This window comes from Triturus cristatus, chromosome 3_2 (assembly GCF_964204655.1).
Source record: "Triturus cristatus chromosome 3_2, aTriCri1.1, whole genome shotgun sequence".
Taxonomy (NCBI): domain Eukaryota; kingdom Metazoa; phylum Chordata; class Amphibia; order Caudata; family Salamandridae; genus Triturus; species Triturus cristatus.
In genome coordinates, this window is record NC_140584.1 from 1,143,471,224 (window position 1) to 1,143,493,780 (window position 22,557).

The following is a 22,557-nucleotide window of genomic DNA, read 5'->3' on the forward strand; positions in this document are numbered from 1 at the left end:
CGATGCCTTTAAAGCGAAACAATCAAGAAAGGAAAGCACGAATACAAGCAGCTCAGGATCAATTCCACGTTAATTCCATCAAAGCCAAGGTGACAAACTTTGTTGTGCTGAAAAGTCGAGCAAGGGTAACCCTGTCTCAATATAGCGCTCCAGTTAAAATCCCTAGGTCACTTTGGCCACTTAAAAAAAAAAAGACTTAAAACGTTGTTTTTACATACTTGTATAACTTGCATTTTCAAGCACTAGTCCGTAATGTCTGGGGCGGAACCCCACTACTTCATAAAATGTATTTAATAAACCGTTGCTTTCTTATTTATCGTTTCTTCGTAAATGTCAGATTTAAACTGCTTTGGACAATAAAGCAACAATAAAAAGAACTTGTACACATGGCGTGTTCTGTTCACCTATCCAGCGTTGTAAACCTTTGGCCATGCAAATGCCATTTGCTCTCCCTGGAAAGCCATTTCCCGACTTTATGGGCCCTTGTTTGTGTTATCTGTATAGCGCCTTTCCGGGCTGCTTTGGGTCATTGTTCCCTTTTATGGTAAACAACCAACAGAACTCCCATGATCTCAATGAGCACGGGATAAAAATGGCTATAGCGGTAGTGGATATATCTCATTTATAGGCGCTAGAATAGAAGGGAGACACGTTGATATTTGTCTTGCCTTCAATGGCTGCATCTTTTCTTGTGTAGGGATCGCAGCTTGCTCACCAAGTGTCCCGGAATATATTTTCACAAGTGTGCACGTAGAAAAGTGATCTCCTTCTATTGTACGCACTGTACACACAGACCCCTCCCTTCCCTGTCTATATGTTTACTATTTACAGGGGAAGTTCTCCCTCGCTGCCAGACGGTGTAAGTAAGAAAAATTAAGCTGCTTAGTGCTGCAGTTTTACTGCACTGTCTAGACTTGGCTCCATTGTCCAGCCGACCACTGCTGTTCTGGACATTAACTTTAGCCCTTGGCCACCTGGCAAGCACCTATAAGCCACAGTCCAGCCGAGCCCAGCTTAGGCACATGTAGGAAAGAAAATACAAGGTGTGCAGCACAAAAGATACTGGGGGCAAGGCTGAGTGTAGTTCAGTTGAAAATTGACACAAGCCAAGTAAAAAAAGACACATACACACAGGAAGATCTGTAAAGAAATATATTCTTTAAATGGTTAGCAAATATTCTGTGATTGCGGGGAGGGAAGCACGCAGAAAAGGAATAGTTTAGTATCTAAAAATACCCATCCCTTAATTAAGTATCGAAGTTGGCCACAAGACGTTGCATAACAAGAGAGAGTATAAAGGGAGTGGTGCACGCACGGCCGTCGCGCGACGCGAAAGTGATCGCGATCAAGCGCGCGGCGAGCGATGCGCTTAATGAGCATGAGGAATGCCATATGGCGCCTCTGCTAAAGCGCGCGCCCACGCACATGCACTGCAAGCTGTAGCCAGCTGTAGCATTTTTTGAAGCCCTTACTTAAAGTCTCGCCAGACCAGCGCAAGTGCTGGGTCAGGTGAGACCTAAAAATGATGTTTAGCAACTTCTATGTGTGCTGCATTAAGCAGCACACCTAGAAGTTTCAAAATGCCATTTCAGATTGTTTATGTGCAGGAAGCGACACCTTCCTGCACATAGAGAATCATTCCTCACAATGTAGGCACCTTTGTACTATGGTGCAAGGGTGTCTGAGTTGGTGCTAGGCAGCTAAATTAGCGCCTGCGCGGGGGAAACACAAGGCTGCACAGTATTCTTGTAAATATGGTGCAGCCCTGCATTTCAGAAGTGGCAGAGCGCGGCATTAAGCCAAGGAGGCTAACGCTGCACTCCGTCACTTCTTTGTAAATATGGAACTATGTTTTTTGAAGAGCTGCTCTTCAGCTTTTCTCTTTTTGCTTTGGGAAGTGTGGTAGGGCACCCTGGAAAAAGGGGTGGGTCATGACCAAAACGTTTATCTTTTTGAGGCCCAATCAGCCACACTTCTTTATTTTAATGTTTTTTACTAGGGAGTTCCTCTTCTCTATTTTTCAATTTCCTCTTCTTCATCGGCAGCAGTGTCTAATGTTATGTTGTTTTATGTTATGTTGACTTGTATAACAAACTAATCACCCGAGAGGGTATCCAGGCACTTACCCATGGTGCATACTAAGAGATGACGAGGATCTGGTATCTTGCGAATTGCTTATAGTAAGTAGTATTGTACCTTCATGTAAAAGTACTTGCCTTTTTTTAAAAAAGAAACATTGGGCTGCACAATCATCTTATTGTGCTGCTGGATGTGGTGTAGAGTGCTGAGCCTATATGCGCTCACACTAATGTCCCCATGACGCCTGAGACTGCTCTCCATCACAATTGCTGAGAGTCAAGTGCTGAAAGGGTGTACTTGGCTCAGTTTGCAAAGTCGTAGTAGGAAGGATCCTGGGACAGTAGAGACAATTGATCCCTTCCCTCACAGCTTTAAGACGTGACCCCTGCCTGCCAGGTAGCCACCCAAACAGGGTCCAATAACCAATACTGAGGTATGTCTCATGAACTCTAAGCAATAGCCATGCAGGCACTATTACAAAGTACTATAGGATGATAATGATACTCTCACAGAGTTGAAAGTAAAATCTTAAAGAAAAAGGCGGACCGCTAAAGACGTAAGATATGCAGTGTTGACACAATTAGTTTTGCTCCAAGAAATTATGATCGTCTCTCTACATGAACCAATGACTATTCATAAAGGAGACCCTTCCTAGCAAGAATGTAATGTGCATTAAATGTCTTGGTGACGTGGCATTGGTGATAGGCAAATAGTGGTGTTGTGTGCCTGGGTAAGGCCCATGTAGCAAAGCAGCTTATTTCTTACATTGTCCTATTTTTCACAATAATATTTCTACCGTGACCTTTTTGCACATATTTGCGCACCCGACAATGTTGGATTAGTTTCTCTGAAACTAGTATGTTTACACATCTAGCTTTGCACATTATCACGATGCCATAAACATCATGTACAAGGCCCTTCTACACGCTATGTACAAATGTCATTCTATTTTCATCCACAGGGCTACCTACATATCCATAACATTGCTAATGTATACACATATCACAAAGCTGCTTTCTATTATAAATAAAGAGCATCCCAAACGATTAGTAGAGGAGGCACTTTAGCTGACACCGAAGGTCCCTGCATGCTGAGACTTCACCATGTAGCGGTCTGACATCTTGTGAGGGGTGTCCAGTTCGTGACCAAGACAGGGTCCTTCATTCTCTCCCGACAAGGTAATGGGGTGGGTTCGTCCCTTGGACGGATTCTTGGCTTCACACCTACATACACTCTAGGTACACTCAGAGCAGGGTTTGCATAGTAGGAGTACACCTGATTACTGCCTTGTTTATATGCCTGCATATATATACTATTTAAGCACCAGGATAGAGCTGTATCTACTAATTACTATTTCGGTGGTTGTAATCACTTTCATCTGCTTCTATCTACTGATGATTGCAGCACATGTATTCTATACCAGAATAACGCTGATTCAATAAATATATTGAAAACGTACTACTGTGTATTCTGTATATTTGTCTTGTCTACAATACAAACAGGTTGGCAGATACAAACCGCTAGGGGAAGGTTATGTGCCTGAGTACTGGGAATTGCCACTCCGGTTTAGATGCAGGAATGGGGACACAGAAGTTTTCCTCAGTGGCTCCGACTGTGAGGATGCTTTAAACGGTCCTTACTTTGCAAGGACATTTCTCTTCATGGGGCATGCAATGCTTCAGTTGCAAATTTGTCCTGTTATCTGAAGGGTTCTCTGGCTGCCGTTATTCATTCAGTTTTCAAACTGATCTCGAATGGGAGCAATTTGATGCTGAATGATCAAGGTTGCTGTGGAATGGAACCGGGCAACGCTTATTTGGTTAATTCCAAAGTCACTTGTTGCACATAAGTGCTGTAGTTCCCCCTGCCCGCACAGTTAGGGAGGCAACACTATGGCCTTCGATAAATGTTTCCAACATACACTTTGATTCTCTGAGCAAACTGAAAGCCATACTTTTTCAAAAAGATGTGGTCTTAAAATCAGCCAGAGAGATGTTTGATCACCAGGTTGCAAGGTCCTCGTCTGAGATACAGACACTGCTCCACACTAACTTCCCACTGCATTTTCGGGAGCTGGTCCACCATATCTTTCATATGTCTGATTCGAAGGCAATAGTGCACTTTTTTAAATGTATTGGCTCTGGACTGGTTAACACCTTTCAGATGATTTTCTGAGTTATACCATCTTTCTTAAACTTCATGTTGGGAAGCGTTTTAGGAGGTCTCCCGCTTGTCATCCTGCTACTTGTGGCGGGAATCCTGATTTGAATTTTTCTGCTCCACAATGGACGTCAGAGTTCAACCCAGAATGGAGACAGCGCTGTTTGTGCTGCGATGCCATGAGCGCATGGTGATATATGCGCTTAATAAATATGGTGATATATGCGCTTAATAAATGCCAAATACAAATACAAATGGTATACTGCTTCGGCACACCTAAATTTTGAGAACTGAATGAGCATTATTCTTGTCCTTCACGCCTGTCTGGCTTCACTGCGTACAACCTGTATTCCGTTGCCTTCTTTACAGCAACAAATGCATATTGGATCTATGCCTCGGATCACAATCGGTTGTGCCATCGGAGATTGAAGTACTAATGGACCCCTTAAATGCCCATGGTGTATTGTTGTCCCACACGCATTCTATTGCTGATGAATGCATTCTTTGTGCCACTCTGGCATGCTTTGGCTCTTACTGAAATGGACATCGGCTCTACAAAACACATATGGGATGCAGTACCTCCCTCAACGGCTGTGGGAACTGGATGGAATCACCTTTTCTCCATAAACCTGCTTCGAGGTGTGCCTCTGAGAACTTTGTTTGCAGTCGCAAGCAACAGAATTGTTGCGTCTACCACGCGGAACACATAAACAATTGGCTTTTCCGTGTGTTGAGAATTATTTGGCCTGGTTTTAAACAAAATGAACCAAAATAGCTTGTTGCTTTATTTTTCTAGGCACCATGGCTTTCTGATTACTTGGTATTTCAAAAGAATAATGACTTCAAGGCTTTTATATAAATATTTTAAAGGTAAACTCACTTTTTAGTTTATATTTTTTTACCTCTGCTTCATTATGGCTTGCTGGCATTTAGATAGCTTTTATATATTGACCCTTAGTATGAGGAGAGGGTGTTATGTGCCTGGGTTAGGCCCATGTAACTAAGTAGCTCATTTTTTACATTGTCCTATTTTTCACAATAACATTTCTTTGTGAACTTTTGCACATATCTTCATGCGTGTTGGATACGTTTCTCTGGAACTACTTTGTTTACACATCTAGCTTTGCACAACATTATCACAATGCCTCAAACATCACGTACAAGGCCCTTCTATGTACAAATGTCGTTATATCTTCATCCATGGGGCGACAACGCTATCTACATATCCATAACATTGTTAATCTATACGCACATCGCAAGGCTGCTTTCTATTATAAATAAACAGCATCCCAAAAGATTAGTAGAGGAGGCCCTTCAGTTGACACTGAGGGTCCCTGCATGCTGAGACTTCACCACGCAGGGGTCTGAAATCTCATGATGGGTGTCCAGTTCGTGACCAAGATGGGGTCCTTCATTCTCTCCTGCTAGGTAATGGGGTTGGATCGTTCCTTGGGGGGAGTTCTTCGCTTCACACCTACATACACGCTAGGTACACTCAGAGTAGGGTTTGAATAGTAGGAGAAGGCCTGATTACTGCCTTGTTTATATGCCTGCACATATACTCTATTTTAGCACCATGGTAGCACTGTATTTACTATTTACGCTTTTGATGCTTGTAATTACTTTCATCTGCTTCTATCTACTGATTATCGCAGCACAAGTATTCTATACAAGAATAACATTGGTTCAATAAATATAATAAAAGCATCCCACTGTATTCTGTATATTTCTCTGAACACAAGTAAGCACTAGTGACTGAGCGAGAGGTTCTGATCTGGTTCCACGATCCCAGAGGGGTCAGGGTTGTCATGTTCAGTGGTTGCCAGAATTAATTTGCTCCCTGGTAAGGTTAGGGGGGCTTACGGTGGCACTGTGAGGTAGCTGGTCTCATGGCCAACATATCCTGCAGAGGTGCCCGGAATCAGCCTAGGCACCTCACCCAAAGTTTATGTTGTCCAACAAACGTGCAGATCCTACAGATTAGTGGGAACTACACAACAGTGGTTGACGCACAATTTTTATTACTCATATTGCACAATTATACAATGCATAACAAAGCTAGGAATGCTCAAGGGTTCTACACTACCTCTGCCACATCTGATTAAAATTTTAATCTCACTTTTGAACTTCTTCCACTAGGGTGAATTTCATGTTTTTTTTTAAATATGTAACTACTACTTTTCAATTCTAGTTTTCTGAAAGACGCAGACCCATACCATGCACCAAGGGAGTGAAGCATGTGTCAACTATTGTCAAAAATTTTAAACGTATCATAAATCGGACTAATGAAATTGAACTACAATAAAGATGGCAACTCCCCTATGCAATGAGTGTTTTTATTTTAAACAAAAGAAATTATTTTTATTCCAAGGAATATTGATGCCAAACTCCATCACATAAAACTGGTTCACAGAAATTAGTCGTGGGACCAAGGGAAAGCATGAGTACTTCCATCAGGTAAATCCACAAAAAGTGGTTTAGGCTGAGAAAGATGAGCATACATGGACACAAAAGGCCCTCAAACTCTTGAAGTGAAAATCAATTACAGTTTTTGATGTACTCTTATTTTATCAAAATCACCAGGCAGTACAGGTGACATCACACAACATTTAGCCTTCAAGTAACATTATAGGAATTTAAATCAGTTGTTGGCACCAGTGACGACGGTGCCTTCACAAGTATGGTGGAGGAGCGCCCTTTCACATGGGAGAGTGTGAGGACTGCCAGCACAGGCTTTCTCTAACTTTAATTGGTGTGTTTATTTTACTGTCACAAAATGGACTGCAGTTTATCCCCCAGTTCTCTTTCTAACGGCACAACATTTTCATTTGATGCCACTATATCCTGGGTGGTCTGTTTGGTGGACTCCCCTGGCAATAAATAATCCTCAGTAAGTGCCTACCCTGGTGAAAGATTCCAGTTGACCAGTTGCAATGGTTTCCAGTAGATCCAATTGCAGCACATGGCTTTATGGATATTGGTCTGCTCATGCTCAGTGGACAAATAAAAGTAAACTCAACTGCTTAAATGAGAGTACCAGCTGGAGCCCCAAGACTTAAGACACCTACATGACAGACAAAAGTCAGTACAAAGGCAGGGGAATTACTTTTTTCTTTTGCTTTTAGCACTCCATGGAAGTGCATGTATTCTCTTGCTCTCTCCTGCCCTCATCCCACATGTTACCATCTGGGCCTCATGCTTCTAGTGTCTGCCCCGAATGCAGAGGGAGACAGCTGGAAAACACAGCATTTTCATGGAGTGCTTAACCAAAAAGAAAAAAAGCAGTAGTGATAGTAGTAGTAGTAGCACAAAGCTAACTGTAATAACCAACAATAACCAGTATGCGCTGGATTAACCACTAACGTTGGGTTGCGGAGCAGCATGTTGTCTGGCATAAAGCACATGAACACCTTGTCAGGGGTACAAAGCCCTATATAAATGCAATTACAATATGATACAATACAATGCAATGCAAGATATAAATTACGAAGAGAAGGAGGAGCAATGAGAATGCAATAAGCATGGCAGAAATGGATGAAGAAAGGAAAGATTCAATGCGATTAGCGTGAAAAATCACTTGGAAAACAAAGTTTTGAGATGAAAGAATTACCAAGTTAGAATAGTCAGTTCAGTGAATGCCACTCATCTTAAAATGCATATCAATGCGGCATAACAAGGGTTGGAAGCATCTACCCATGCTTTGCCTTTTGGTACCCCTGGCACTCCCATTGATACCCTGGTCTCCAAGTACAGGGGAGGGGGTAACAGAAATTGAACAGGTTCTAAGAACACAGGGCCATGTTTACGAGTTTAGTGGTGCAGGGCAGCAGAGCAAGTCTGCCTTGTGTCACAGGGAAAGAACAGGAATGTGCAGTATTTATCTAATATGGCGCATTCCTGTCATTTTCCCCTGCACTGTTTTGGCACCAGGCTGCAAGGGTGCCTGTTTTGTAGGCAGGATTGTTTGTGTGCAGGAAGGGACACCTTCCTGCACAAAAACTATCCTGAGATGCGTTTTCCTCTTCAATTTGCGCTGTAGAATGCAGCACACATAAAAAGAGAACAAAACAAGCAGAAATAAAGATAAATTTGTCCTCGTCACACCTCCCCTGGGAGGTGTATCTTTTTGGCGCATTCCCAGTTTACAAGGTCTTGTAAATCTGGGAATGCGTAAAAAACCATGGGCATTGCATGGGAACACACACACAATGTCTGTGGAACACATACCCAGGGCAGAGTAATGCAACACAGCTATTTGTGCTGCGTTGCGTTACTCCATATTTTTGGAGCCACCCAAAGCCATGTAACGTGGCTTTGCGTGGCTTCAAAAATATGAGGTAAGAGTGACGCAAACCATCCATCTTTAGCTCCGTTTTCATAGGTGTTCAGGTGAATTATTTACTATTTTCTAATATACTAAAGAAATTGCCTTTTCAGAAAGCAGCTCTGAGAGAAACCGGTCTTCTAGTGGGACATAGTCTTCCACCTTTCAGCCATTTATGTTATGGGTCACCACGGCGTGTTTACCTGTAAATATCCGTATTTTGCAGTGTTCCACTTTAAGGTCATCAAAGGGGATCAGTACAGTATCATCCCAAATGTCTTGGTTATTCCGTTGAGGTCCCATTTTCAGAAAACTGGTCGGTTCCCAACCTCTCTCAGTAATTCACTGTCCCGTTATGCTGGCTTCTTCGTTTAATGCCTCTCCATCCCAAGTGTTTAGAAGCCTTATTTCATGTGTTAGCTATGCAGGCTCCAATTTACTATGATTTCAAATCATTTTTGGCATTTACTACGCCACCCAAAGCCACTTTGGGTGGCTTTATGTCGTTTAGTATATAAAATTAACAAAAGTTGTGTTACTTTGCATCGGGTAGACATTAAATGGGTGGAGCATGCACATTCCCATGCATTGACCCGTGTCTTTTGATGCGAATCTAGATTTACATTGTAAACCTCTGTTTGCGCCAAAAAGGTACAGCTACCCAACAGAGGCATAATGAAGAGAAATATCTTTGTTTCTACTCGTTACTTCCTCCTTCCATGTATGCTGCATTCTGCAGCACACATACAAAGAGGAATATGCCTTTCAGCATTGTTTTGGGCAGGAAAATGTCCCTACCTGCATAAAAACAATCGTGCCCATAATGCAGGCACCCTTGCATTACGGTGAAATGGTGCCTGTGTTGGTGCTAGGCAGCCCATAGTGAGCCAGTGCAAGGATAGAGTAGAAATGCTCCATTTCTTTGTAAATATGGGGTATTCTGCTCTCTTGTTTTCATGCAGCACAGGCCAGCAGGATTCCTTGCTTCACTAATAATAGTTAATGTGCCTTCGAGTGAGTTTGTGGAATACAGTGTTTCCCCCTATTCCCCTGCGGGGTAGCTGCCAGGCTCTGTTGCATATCACTCGACCTTTAGGGAAGATTTTTCTTGTGAGGTCAAAGAATTCATTGACTACCACTAATCGAGAACCCCAATTGTACGTTTGCACATCTGGATGAGCAATGCTCCTATCGAATCCCCTCAGACTACTTTTGAGTAACAAAATCCACAATGTTTTATGAACAAGTAAATCTCTTTCTCAAGTTTCCTAAAGATTTCATCTGGAATAATGGGTGTTTGAGAATGTAAGTACATTTTAGTAACACTATCATTTTGAACATCACTGCTCAGCCCAGGAGAAATAATGGCAGCAATTTCCAATATCTCTCATCTTCTTTAAGTCTGTAGAACAGTTGATATAGGTTACAACTGAAGAGGTCTTCAGGTTACAACTGATGACGTTTTCCTGCCCAGGTGTTACATATATTCTTCAGTACTGGAAGCCGCCTGTGTTTATTTATAAGGTGCAGGCTACGGAGTGACCATTCTGTGAGGGGATATAATTGTGATGTCTCCCACTTCACGCAGTAGCCAGAATATCTTCTCAATGTTGCAATAATTTGTAGAAACTGGTCCATTGTTAATTTTGGTTCTGATACACACAAAAGAATATCATCGACATCTAATGCTATTTGCTCGTCCCATGAGCTCTCCCATCTCTATCCCCTCACTAGTTAATCTCATCAGTCACAGCTCGCCAGTGGCTCCAAGGCAAGAGCGACGATCATGGGGGCCAGTTGACATCGCTGTCTTGCACTCCTTTTGAGTCAAAAGGGTCCGATAAGGTGGCATTTACTCTAGCCATGCCTAACAATTTTTATAAAGCAGTATCAGCCATGCTAAATAGTTTGGACTGAATACCATTCTTTTAAGTGCCTGAAACATAAAGGGCCATTCCAGGGTATCAAGAAGCGTTGGCAATGTCCAATGAGGCAACTACCGCTGGCTCGTGTACATTCGCTGTATATTTCACACATCCATATAACTGGTGTAGATTGAGCCTCATACTCCTGTTAGACAGGAAACCTGATTGATCAGGGTGTACTAATGACTCTATTATACTTTTCATCTGGAAGCCAATACTTTTGCGAAGATTTTTTATTTGACATTCAATAGTGATACTGGCCTGTAGGAGGCACATTTGTTCTGTGTTTTCTAGGTTTATGTACTAGGACAATTGTTGCAGTGTGGAGGCCATATGGTAGAAGTCCCTCTGTTTTTGCCGTCTTAAGCATCTGGAGTAAATAAGTGAGTAGTTTGCTTGCTAAGCCTTTAAGAAGTTCTATTGCGAAACCATTTGCTTCGAATGCCTAATCCGATTGAAGCTCCTTTATTGCTTCCAGCACGTCCCCTTTCTGTATTGCCATATCTAGATCCCTCCTGTCATCCACAGATAATATAAAAAGTTCTATATTTTCCAGGAAAGCATGAAGTTCTCCCTCTCCCTTGTCAACAGGTGGTGTGTATAAGGATTGGTAACATTTTCCAAATGCTTCCACAACACTCAGGTTATCTTGGATACTAGTGCTTCTGATAGGTCATCCACCCAATCATTACTTTGCACTCTCTTCCCAAGCCAGGCAGGTAATTTGCCTGTTTTGTTCTCTACTTCATAGAGTTTGGTGCTTCATCAGTTGCCAGAGCCTTATATTCCTTTGCTTTAATTTTTGACAAATAGCCCAATTTCTCATCTTCAGTTTGTACATATGATCCCTCTAGCTGTAGGATGTCCATTTCGAGGCGGTCCGCCTCAGGTCTTTTTTTTTCCTTTTTTCTCCCTGTTATAAGTGTAATTGCCTGTCATTTAATGACAGCCTTATACATCTCCCCCAGAATGATAGGGGACCTTACAGTATTTTCATTCTGTATGAAATATGGTTCTGTGGCTTTGCATAGTTCATGCTCTACCACAGGGCAACCTCACCCCATATAGGATCTAGTGCTCTGTCTATTCAACTCCACCAATAGGAGAGAAAGGTCGGATATCCCTCTGGCCATAAATCTAGCATTATTCATTCTGCCAGTGGTGTGTTGTTGTGTGAGGAAATAGTCCAATCGTGAGAAACGACAGTGCCACCTGAGTGACAGGAGTATTGCTTGATTCTAAGATGCTGTCTCCCACACGTCTACTAAGCCAAATGCTTCAAGAAACTGCCTGAGATTTGTAAAAGTTCCAACTTCCCTTCCAGTGCAATCTAATAATAATGTGCTCATGTAATGTCAAATGTAAGTCAACCACAACACTAGCAGGCCGCGCGACCATGCATCTTAATTATAACTACAAGCTCTTCAGTTCCTCCCTCCGAACCACCTCTTCCACTCCACCCGGTGAAGCTGGTCACACATCCTGCCATCTCAGTTCGCAAGGAGCCCGTCAACCCCAAGGCCCATCTTTACTAACATTTTGTGTTGTGGTATAGCAACTTTTGTGCCGCAGCCACAACGCAAAATGGCAGTAGATATTTTTAAAACCACGCATAAGTGCACCGTCATTTAAATGTGGTGCAGCTCTGCTCTCTCTCTATCATGCAACTCAGTGCAACAAGCTGCTTTGCTGCACTGCGTGAATAATTGGAAAATCCAGCCCCAAATACCCTTAGTCCAATATGTACGTACCAATTTTGCATTTATTAATGGTCTGAAACGCTATTTTGGGCCATTAAGAAATGCAAAATAGCTATTTGATATGTATGAAAGGCATATGCTGCGTCGCAAAATGCGATTTCTACCAATTCACAAAGTAGGAAATCGCAAATATGCATTTCCTATTTGTGTTTTCCTAACCGCATGTACAGAGCATTTCACAATTGCGAAATGGGCATTTAGGAAAAGCTATTACCATCTAATCGGTCTTGATGGTAACCAGGTGCAATACCACCCCATGTCCCCCAGGAATATGTGACTCGCTTGTACAGTGCAGAATAGAGGTTCCAAAGACTTCTGGTCAGCTTATCTTCAGCTAACAGAGTGTGAGCCCCATCTTCTGTTTTCACCTTACAGAGCAAGTTGGCAGGACTGTGCCAGAGCCGTATCACACACCATGTCAGTGAGATTGGGCAGAAACATTCAAACAGCAAATGCAACCAAGGCCGGCTCTAGGTCGCACTGAGGAAATATGAATTTTGTGATCAGTTATGTCCCCTATCGTAGACCCCAACGGCTCCATGTGCATGCTATAAGTACATGTATGTTCCCTCCAGTTCCAGTTATGAAGACGCAAATACATGTGCGTCCACCGTCAACATGTCCTCTTTCAGATCCGCCATGAATGGGTCAGATATTCCATTCCTAAGTATGAAAGGCCACCGACTTTATGTGGTTCACTTTCCACATTTTACAGATTCAGGCGAGTAGGCCCTGAATTCTGTCATCAAGCCTTTTCCTGCCTTCTGCCTCTGAAAGCTCCAGTCCGAGCCTGCTTCTGTATCCATGAACTTTGTCCTACTCCCTGCGCGGCTAACGGTGCCTGATCCAGCCTGTTGCCTGCCAAAAACTGTATTTCACCTTCAAGATTATCTGCTCCGCTCCTCATCCGATGCATTCCTGTCTAGTAGTTTAGGTAAACATTCTTCCAGCTACCGAGCAAAGGGCCAGGCCTCACTGTCCTCATGCAAGTAATTCATAGCCCCTGTTACCATGGAAGATTTCTGCCCCCTCGCATCTCATGTAGACACTTAGACGCTTGTACACGCACTAACAGTCAGTATAGAATAGATTCCATCATAGAGACCTTTCCCTTTGGATAATACAGTTCTTTAAACATAAGATATTAGATATGATTTGGGATTAGGTTGACATGACCCCCCAGACTTCTGTCTCCACATGTAGAGCTAAATGTCAAGTCCCCTTCACCCTCTAGTTGCACGTCAATCACACGTCATGCGGCTGCGCGCGCATCTCTGCCAAATATTTCTGCTGACATTGCAGGATTCTCTTATGGATCCACCCACTTGTGACATCATGTTTAATGACGTATTTAGTTACGCCTATGTTTACGCCTTTTTTCATTACGTATGTGTACCATATCTGTATTATCAGCTGTTACGCCTCTTGCATCTGTCTTAATGTAATGCTTTCCATATAAATACCATTACTTGTCAATAATGTATTGCCTTCCCTTCCTGAACCTTCGTGGTGATGGAATTTGAAGCCTACAGTTCGAACTGTAATTCCTTTGTAGAGGAATAAAGCCTTTTAGAACCTCTAATACCACGGATTCTGCCTCTTATATTTACTGAGTTATTCTTACTAGACTTTACCGCATAAAAAATAGTACCGGTAATGAAATATTTACCACATAAATTGGCGCCCGAATAGGGACACTTTCTCATCTCACGCGCCGGAGGTGCGTTGCAGGCCCGGTCTCCTGCCACAGCTGAACGGACAAAAACGCGTACCTGCAGGATTTCCTGTATCTCCCTCCGGCCAAGCGGGGGCGACTGAGGCTGCGATCAACACCCAGATGAGGCGGTGAGAAGTGCGAAGTATCCCGACCAGAGCCTAGCTGAGAGAGCAAGATCCGAGGTATACAGAGGCCCACCAGGTTCCGAAGTTCTGAGTCCAGTCGAGTCCAGTCCGGTCCAGTCCAGTTCAGTTCCGAGGCCTTCCGTTCCGCGCTACCCGGTGAGTACCATTGCCGGGGAGGCATTTAAACGTGCACATAGGTTGTGCCGGTCAAGACGGGTTTGGGTACACAAATCCGGTCTGCACTGTTTCAGCAGTGTATCTGTACTGTTTAGCAGTATATCTAGTATGTCTTGCATATAATTAAGTATTATCTGGTGTTAGTATTATGTCAGTAACTAGTTTTCTATTAATTATCATCGTTCGTTAACTGTTAAATGTTAAATGTTTTAAATACGTTCTATACATTGTGGTGTGAATGACTGTTCATTATTGTGTTTATTGTATTAAGTGTGTTCAAGATTAAGTAACCAGATCTAAAAATGCCGCTCTTTTCAAAACTAAGACAGATCAAAACTAGAAAAGGGGTACTCGAAGAAACTGTTCCCATTCCACCTAGGGACACTCCAGGATACTTTATGTATCATAAGCATGGCCTAGATGCCGTATTATTTCTTGATCTATGGGTGGACTACACCAAGGATTTACCAGAGAGTCAGAGATGGCCCGCAGCGGGGACCTGGGATGCAGATTGCATCATGAGAGTAGAAGAAGAATTATGGAAAAAGAAAGCCAGACAGTCACAGAAAGATGCCATTGAATTATGGCGTAAAGAATCATATAGACGTACAGAAAAAGCGCTCAGACAGGAAGAGAAAGGTAGGGAGAATTCAAATAAAGCCCGAGAAAATCTATTAATTGAGGAAGGTACCCGAGTAAAATCAGAACAAGTAGATAGACAAAGAAATACCCTTATGAATGGTATGTATCCTCTTCTGGCCGAAGGGTTACCTAAGGCTACCCCGGAAATACCAAAAGACTTGCCACCTCCATTGCTCCCGACAAAAGCACATCCCAAAACGCATCCTAAAACAGCAAAAGATGTTTTCCTTTCCTCCTATTTAGATGACGTAGCTCCCGAGTATGCTAATGCCACACCACACACACCGCATGACAATGGTGTTCAACGTCAAGATCATCCGTCTGTATCCCCGCAACAACAAACTCCTACGCCCATTCCAACAGGTCCGACCGTTTCTACCGTTTTTCCCGCATCTACAATTTCTATCTTACGTCCAACGAATCCTTTCCTGCCCAGCACCTCAGATGGTGCTACAGGAGGTACGACAGACATGTTTGCCACACCGCCGCGAAATAAACAGACCCTTAGAGATTTAGCACTCCAACGTACACCCCAACTAGCGACATCCGACATGTTTAAAGAACATCTTGTGGATTGTAGATACGATCCAGTGCCAGGTAAACAGGACAGATTGCTACTATCATCACTACGTATACGACGAGCTACATTGTATTTAATGACGATACCAGGAATGGTTGAACACCTAGACAATATATATCACTTTGTCCAAACAGGGCGAAGCCCAGAAAGTATTAACGAAGCTATGGAATACCAGAAAGTGGATGTACAAAGACAACTACTACGTTTTTTCATAAACTGCGTGATCAGGAACCAAGACAGGCCTGAGGCAGATCATGATACCATGCAAAAACTTGCCAAATGGGGTCAGAACATATCAGACGAGAAACATGATAGACAGGCGTGTATAATCGCCATGTATCGAAAGATCCGCAAGGAAGTAGAACGATTACATAAAGAAAGACGAGAAGCAGACAGAATTGAATCAGAGGGAGAGGAGGAGCAAGAATCAGAACAATTAGAAACGATAGCTTACGTAGGTAGAGGAAGACCCCATAATAATACTAGAGGCTTTAATGATCCGATACGTCCGATACGTCCAGAATGTAACAGACATTTTCAAACCCCTATGTTAAATACAAGGTCCCCTGAACACCTATTCCAAGCCGCTGATAAATTACTCCGAGACCGAAGGGGGTACCATATGCTCGATTCCATGGACGAACAAGAATTAGCCAGGTCAGCAGTACAATGGGCTGACAGTCCCAGCAAATACAGTGATGATGCACTAGTACACACGTTTCTGAACCTTGCGCCAGACGAACAGCGTTTAGCTAGTATATACATGATTCAACACCTCCTTATATTATATAAAAGCCAACACTCCGATCCTGGACCCTTACCTGACATATTGACAGAACTACTCACGAATAAATGGAGAGGGTCAGGTACTGATTTGATTAAAGAAATTCTAGAATTTCGAAACCAGTATATAGTTTTCGTATGCCCAGAACACGTTCCAATTCCCACTATGGGAAGAAAAATGTATCACATAGACAGACAGAATCCGTTACGCGAAGTACACCCAATAAGAGGTGAAGACAATAATTTTACACGCGTGTTTGTATACACGCCTATAACTAAAATTGAATTATTAGAAATGAAGAAAGTAGTACCCAGCCATGACAAAGATCCAGCAGGTTTCCACCGTGAGATAAAAGACATGTTACTCATGGCAGAGTATACCTACCCCGACATTATGAAAATATTGAAAGTGTTAATGCCTGCCGGTGTTTACGAGAAACTCAAAGAAAAGGAATGGGAGGTGGGAGACCAAAAGATAGATTGGACAGCATTAGAAAACGAAGAAAAAGCCCGAGCTGCAGGATCAGGGCTTGGGGAAAAGACTACAGCACTACCAGGATTACTAGTGCAGGTACTGCCACGTTTATTAACTACGAAAAAGGAGGACTGGGGTGCAATCTCAGCCTGTAAACAAAAGCAAGATGAAGACACTAGTGATTTCTATTCTCGATTTGAAAAATGTTTTGGTATTAATAGTGGCATAAAAGCAAGTAGCGAGTCATATCCACATCTGTTTGTGACAAAATTAGTTGAAAATTCCCTGCCACAAGTTAAGAATAGAGTATTGAAATTTGAGAGTACCTGGCAAGGTAATACCCCGTCACAGATGTTACAGATGTTACAATATCACCACAATAGAATTAGAGAAGAACAAGAACATGAACAAAGACGTATGAAAGATACAAAAATGAAAATGCTTGTTGCCCAGTCAGTTCCAGCTGATGGTCATAAAAAGGGTGATTCCGCAGGTCCGGCGAAAGGGACATGCAACTATTGTAAACAACAAGGTCATTATATACACGATTGTCCAGTTCTGAAACATAATATCGCCACGGGTAGAACACAGGAAAGACCACGTCCACCTAGACAGGATCAGAATCAACAACAAATCCCTCAGCATGCACAATCTAGGTCAGCTCCGCAACAACTAGCTCCGCAACAGGCAGCTCCACAACAGACCGTAGCACCACCACAAGCGCAGCCTGTTGCTGCCACACAAGCAACAACGCAACAGATGTACCAGTATGCACAAGCTGATTATCCCGATTATCAGCGATACACATGAAATAGCCTAGAGAGGGAAGTTGGCTTACCCCTTATTGAGGTTCCTGTAGATCAAGAGGGACCTTATGTACATAGTGAACTATTAGGGGAAGACAGAAAGTTTTTACTTGATACAGGGGCAAGCAGAACAACTATACGACGCAGTGAAGTTCCAGGGGCACCCCTCTCAGGCTCACAGAATATTTCCCTTGGATTCTCAGGAAAGCCTATCATTAATGAAGTAACGCAACCCCTTCCACTTACGGTTGGTCCATTGACACGTACTACAGATTTATTGCTTACTAAATCATGTCCAGAAAACTTGTTAGGTATAAAAACATTGAAAGCTCTAGGAGCTATAATATGTTGTTCTCCGGAAGGAGTACGATTATTTCTACGTGACTTGAAAGGTCACTACGTGTCCAGAGACATGGATCACCGGCTACAGAATTTACCTACACATTTATGGGCACAAGGCCCCACTGATGTTGGTTGCATGAACATTACACCATATCGAGTCACACTAAAAACAGGAGTAGTACTACCACGAATGCGACAATACAAGTTACCACCAGATGCTGTTGTGGCTTTACTGCAAATCATTGACGAGCTCATTGCACAAGGAGTGGTTGTCGAAACCGACTCCAATGTATGTAATTCCCCGATAATTCCGATTCTTAAAAGAACAGATCCAAAAGCATCACCAGTATATCGATTAGTTATTGATCTGCGCGAATTAAATAAATGTATTGTACCACAATACCCTGTGGTCCCAGATATCTCTTCATTACTAACTGCTATTGATTCAGAAGCAACGTTCTTCACTGTAATTGATCTCAAGAATGCTTTCTTTAGCGTCCCAATAGATCCGGAAAGTCAATATTTGTTCGGATTCAGTTTAAATGGACGAAGTTTTAAATTCACACGCGCTCCTCAAGGATTCACAGAAAGCCCCAGCATCTATAGCCAAGCACTGAAACGAGAACTTGACGGTATCCACATGCCAGTTAACACTGCCTTGCTTCAATATGTCGATGATCTGCTGATCACCGCCCGAAGCGAACCTGAATGTGAAACAGCGTCACTGACGGTTTTAAAATTTCTGGCCGACAAGGGGCACAAGGTGTCCCCTTCTAAGCTGCAATTCTGTGTCCAGCGAGTTGTTTACCTTGGGCACTCGCTGTCCAAGGAGGGAAGACAGCTTACACCCGACCGCATCCAGTTAATTGCTAACATGTCACCACCCAAGACACAAAAGGTGGTGCGGGCTTTTATAGGTCTCACTTCATACTGTAGGCAGTGGATCCCTCAATATGCATTTCTAGCAAAACCACTCATCCAGTTGACAACACAGGAGGCAGCCACATCGACTGTTCTCCCTTGGACTCAAGAACATACACATGCCTTTGAAAGCTTAAAGAAAGCTTTATGCCAAGCACCTGTTTTAGCAACACCATGTTACAGTAAACAGTTTACACTCTTTGTTACAGAACGCGAAGGTACTGCCTTGTCAGTACTCACTCAGGAACAAGCAGGATCACACAAACCATGTGCTTATTTCTCTAGTACATTAGATCCAGTAGCTCAGGCTCTTCCTGCGTGCCTGAAATCAGTGGCAGCAACAGCTTTAGCAATCAGACAAAGCGATGCCATAGTGTTAGGACATCAATTGACAGTACAAGTACCACACGCAGTAGAGGTTCTCTTGAACCGCACACAAACACAACACTTGACTATAGCGAGACTCACCGGTTATGAATTGACATTGTTTCAGCCACACATAGAAATCAGACGTTGTAATACGTTAAATCCTGCCACACTGTTGCCAGTAAACGGAACAGATCCATTAGCACATGATTGTATTGAAGTCATTACTATCACGACGAAACCCAGACAAGACTTGACAGATATCCCTTTATCAGATTCGGACCTGACATTGTATGTAGATGGTTCATGTATGAGAACAAGTACAGGAAAGTTAGTGGCCGCTTACGCAGTCACAACAGACACTGAAGTCATTGAAACAAATTGTATTAACACTTTGTCAGCTCAAGCAGCAGAGCTCATCGCTCTGACACAAGCCTGTATTCAAGCCAAAAATAAGAAAGTCAACATATACACAGATTCACGTTATGCATTCGGAGTCGTCCATGACTTCGGCGTACTGTGGCGAGAGAGAGGTTATTTAACTTCTCACGGTGCCCACATCCAACACGGACCCCTCATCCAAGCCCTATTAGACGCGATTCATCTACCTACTGCAATATCGATTATGAAATGCAAAGCCCATACAAAAGTTACCGATATCATTTCTCAGGGTAATGACCTAGCTGACAGAACAGCTAAACAGACTGCTCAGAATCAGACTCATACAACTGACACGACAAAGACAATAGTTCAGACACCAACACATTGCATGACAGTTAAGGATCCCGCCCTTGATGTAATTGACATACAGACACATGCTACACCAGAAGAAATAAAGAAATGGACTGAATTAGGAGGGATCCAAACGGATCAAGGATGGATGACGAAGGAAAAATCTATATGGTTTCTTCCCGACTCCATGGTTCAAGTCATCATTAACACAATACATAGTCCAGCACACCTAGGAGAAAAAGCTATGCTAGACAGCATTCAACACATTTGGTTCAACAATCATTTGCGAGCAGCAGCCAAACAGAAAGTACGTACCTGTATGATATGTTGTCAGTTTAATCCAGGTAAAAGCATCCCCGTAGAGCAGGGTGGATTTCAACCTCCCAATCATGCTTTTGAAGTCCTCCAGATGGATTATATCCAGATGGAACGATGTCGAGGATTCAAATATGTCCTCGTAGTTGTTTGTGCTCTTTCCCGTTGGACAGAAGCCTACCCGGTTTCAGATTACACTGCCCTGACTACTGCCAAACAGCTAGTTCGAGAATTCTTCCCACGATATGGTTTGCCACGTGTTGTATACTCAGATAACTGCCAGCCATTCTCATCCGAACTAATGAAACACGTTTCACTTCTGTTAGGTTACCAATGGAAATTCCACTGTGTCCGACATCCCGAGGCAGCAGGTCTCGTGGAACGCCATAATCAAACTCTGAAAATTAGATTGTCCAAAATATGTAGAGAAAAAGGTGTCGATTGGATAGTAGCCTTACCAGTTGCGCTCTTTTACATGAGAATGGTAGCACATTCTCGAACAGGGCTATCCCCGTACGAGGTGATCTTCGGTAGACCACCAAATATGTGGGGGACGCCTATACCTCGCAAAATCACTGGTGTTGACTGTAATATGCTGACAGATTACCTGGCTTCCTTGATGTCTGCACTACAATCTTGTCGTTCACAGGTAGCTGCAGCTTTTCCCGATAACACTGAGGTGAAACCCCATGACGTGGTTCCAGGTGATCTGGTTCTTGTGAGGAACTTCGACCGGAAGACCCAGTTGGAGCCCAGGTGGAAGTCACCCAAACTCGTCTTGCTGACAACAAGGACAGCCGTGAAGATTGAGGGACGTAAAGGGTGGTTGCACTCGAGTCATATCAAGAAATTCTATGGACTACCGTCCGATGTGAACACTCAGCCCTGCATCCCCTCACAGACAGACTCAAAGCTCCCCTTGGTTGAACAAACAAAAACCGAACTTTATAAACTGAAATTAAGGTCTAGCAAGTCAGACAATTTGATTGTTTAAGTCCTCTCCAAGGTGAATCGGTTGAATTTGTCTCTGACATGTATCCTCTAGACCGAAATAGAGAGAGAAATAGACAGATAAAGCTTAAAAAACATGCGTACTGTAAATCGCTTCGTAGTCACTGCACAGTTACATTATTAATTTTGTTTTTTCTAAGTCTTCTGATCATCATTTCTAGTATATTGCTACATATGTATTACCCTATTTCTAAGCGTGCTTACAATGTTACTGCAGAACATTCTTTTAGCGAATTACCTCCGCATGAGTTGTCTTATAGATTTGCGCTGCGCAACAACACTTTTATTAGTATGTTACATCATTCCCATCAGACCAGCAATGCTACAAATTGTTGGATATGTGGCCGACTCCCTCCCTATCAGAACTATAAGGGAGTTTTGCCCCTCTTTCCATATCCGTTCACACACAATGGCTCCTGTGGAGCATGGTTTAGTTTGATTAATTCCCTAGATTCAAATTCCGTAGTTTATCAAGACAACTGGGTATGGGGAAACCTGAACCTAGTTTTGCTTAAAGTCTGCTACCCTAACAAGGAGGGACTTCCCAAAAGAACAGGAACTGATCTAGAAAATGAAGTATATGGATTAGGTAATTTTACACTTAACCTCATGATTCTGAATGTTGAATCTGAAGCTACACTAATCTTGCCCGCTATGTCAGTATTCCCAGTTAAAGGGGAATTATGTGTAAGAAAGAATGGTTCCATACACATGGGCCATAGTAAATGCACCACTGTAATAAAATTCAGTGATCAAGGCAAGTCTACATTTAGAGCTTCCCGTCATTCCTACTTCATATGTGGCCAGACCGCATATATACGTCTACCTCTAGATTGGGATGGTACCTGTTACATAGCATTCCTTCTGCCACCTGTTTTCCTAGCCCCTCCTGACTATCACAGAAATACCCATTTAGTACACAATAGACAGCAGAGAGATCTCCCGATTGTCGATTACACTGAAACGGCATGGGAGCAATACACAGATTTCAATAAAGGTTTCTTTACCTATATAGGTACAGTCACTAATAGTAAACTGATACGTAGATTAACTAGAACCCTTGAAGCAGTAGTGAACGAGACTACCTCCGCCTTAGGCAATTTAACAGAAGAGCAGTCTGCTATGCGATTGTTGTGCTTCAAAATCGTCTTGTCCTTGACGTCATCCTGGCCGATAGGGGCGGAGCTTGTAGGGTCATCGGATCAAGTTGCTGTGTTTTCATACCAGAAAATTCGCCGTCAGTATATAAAGCCATAACTCGCCTTCATAAGATTGTGAGCCAGATACACCAGAGTCCAGGCACCTGGACTTGGTCCG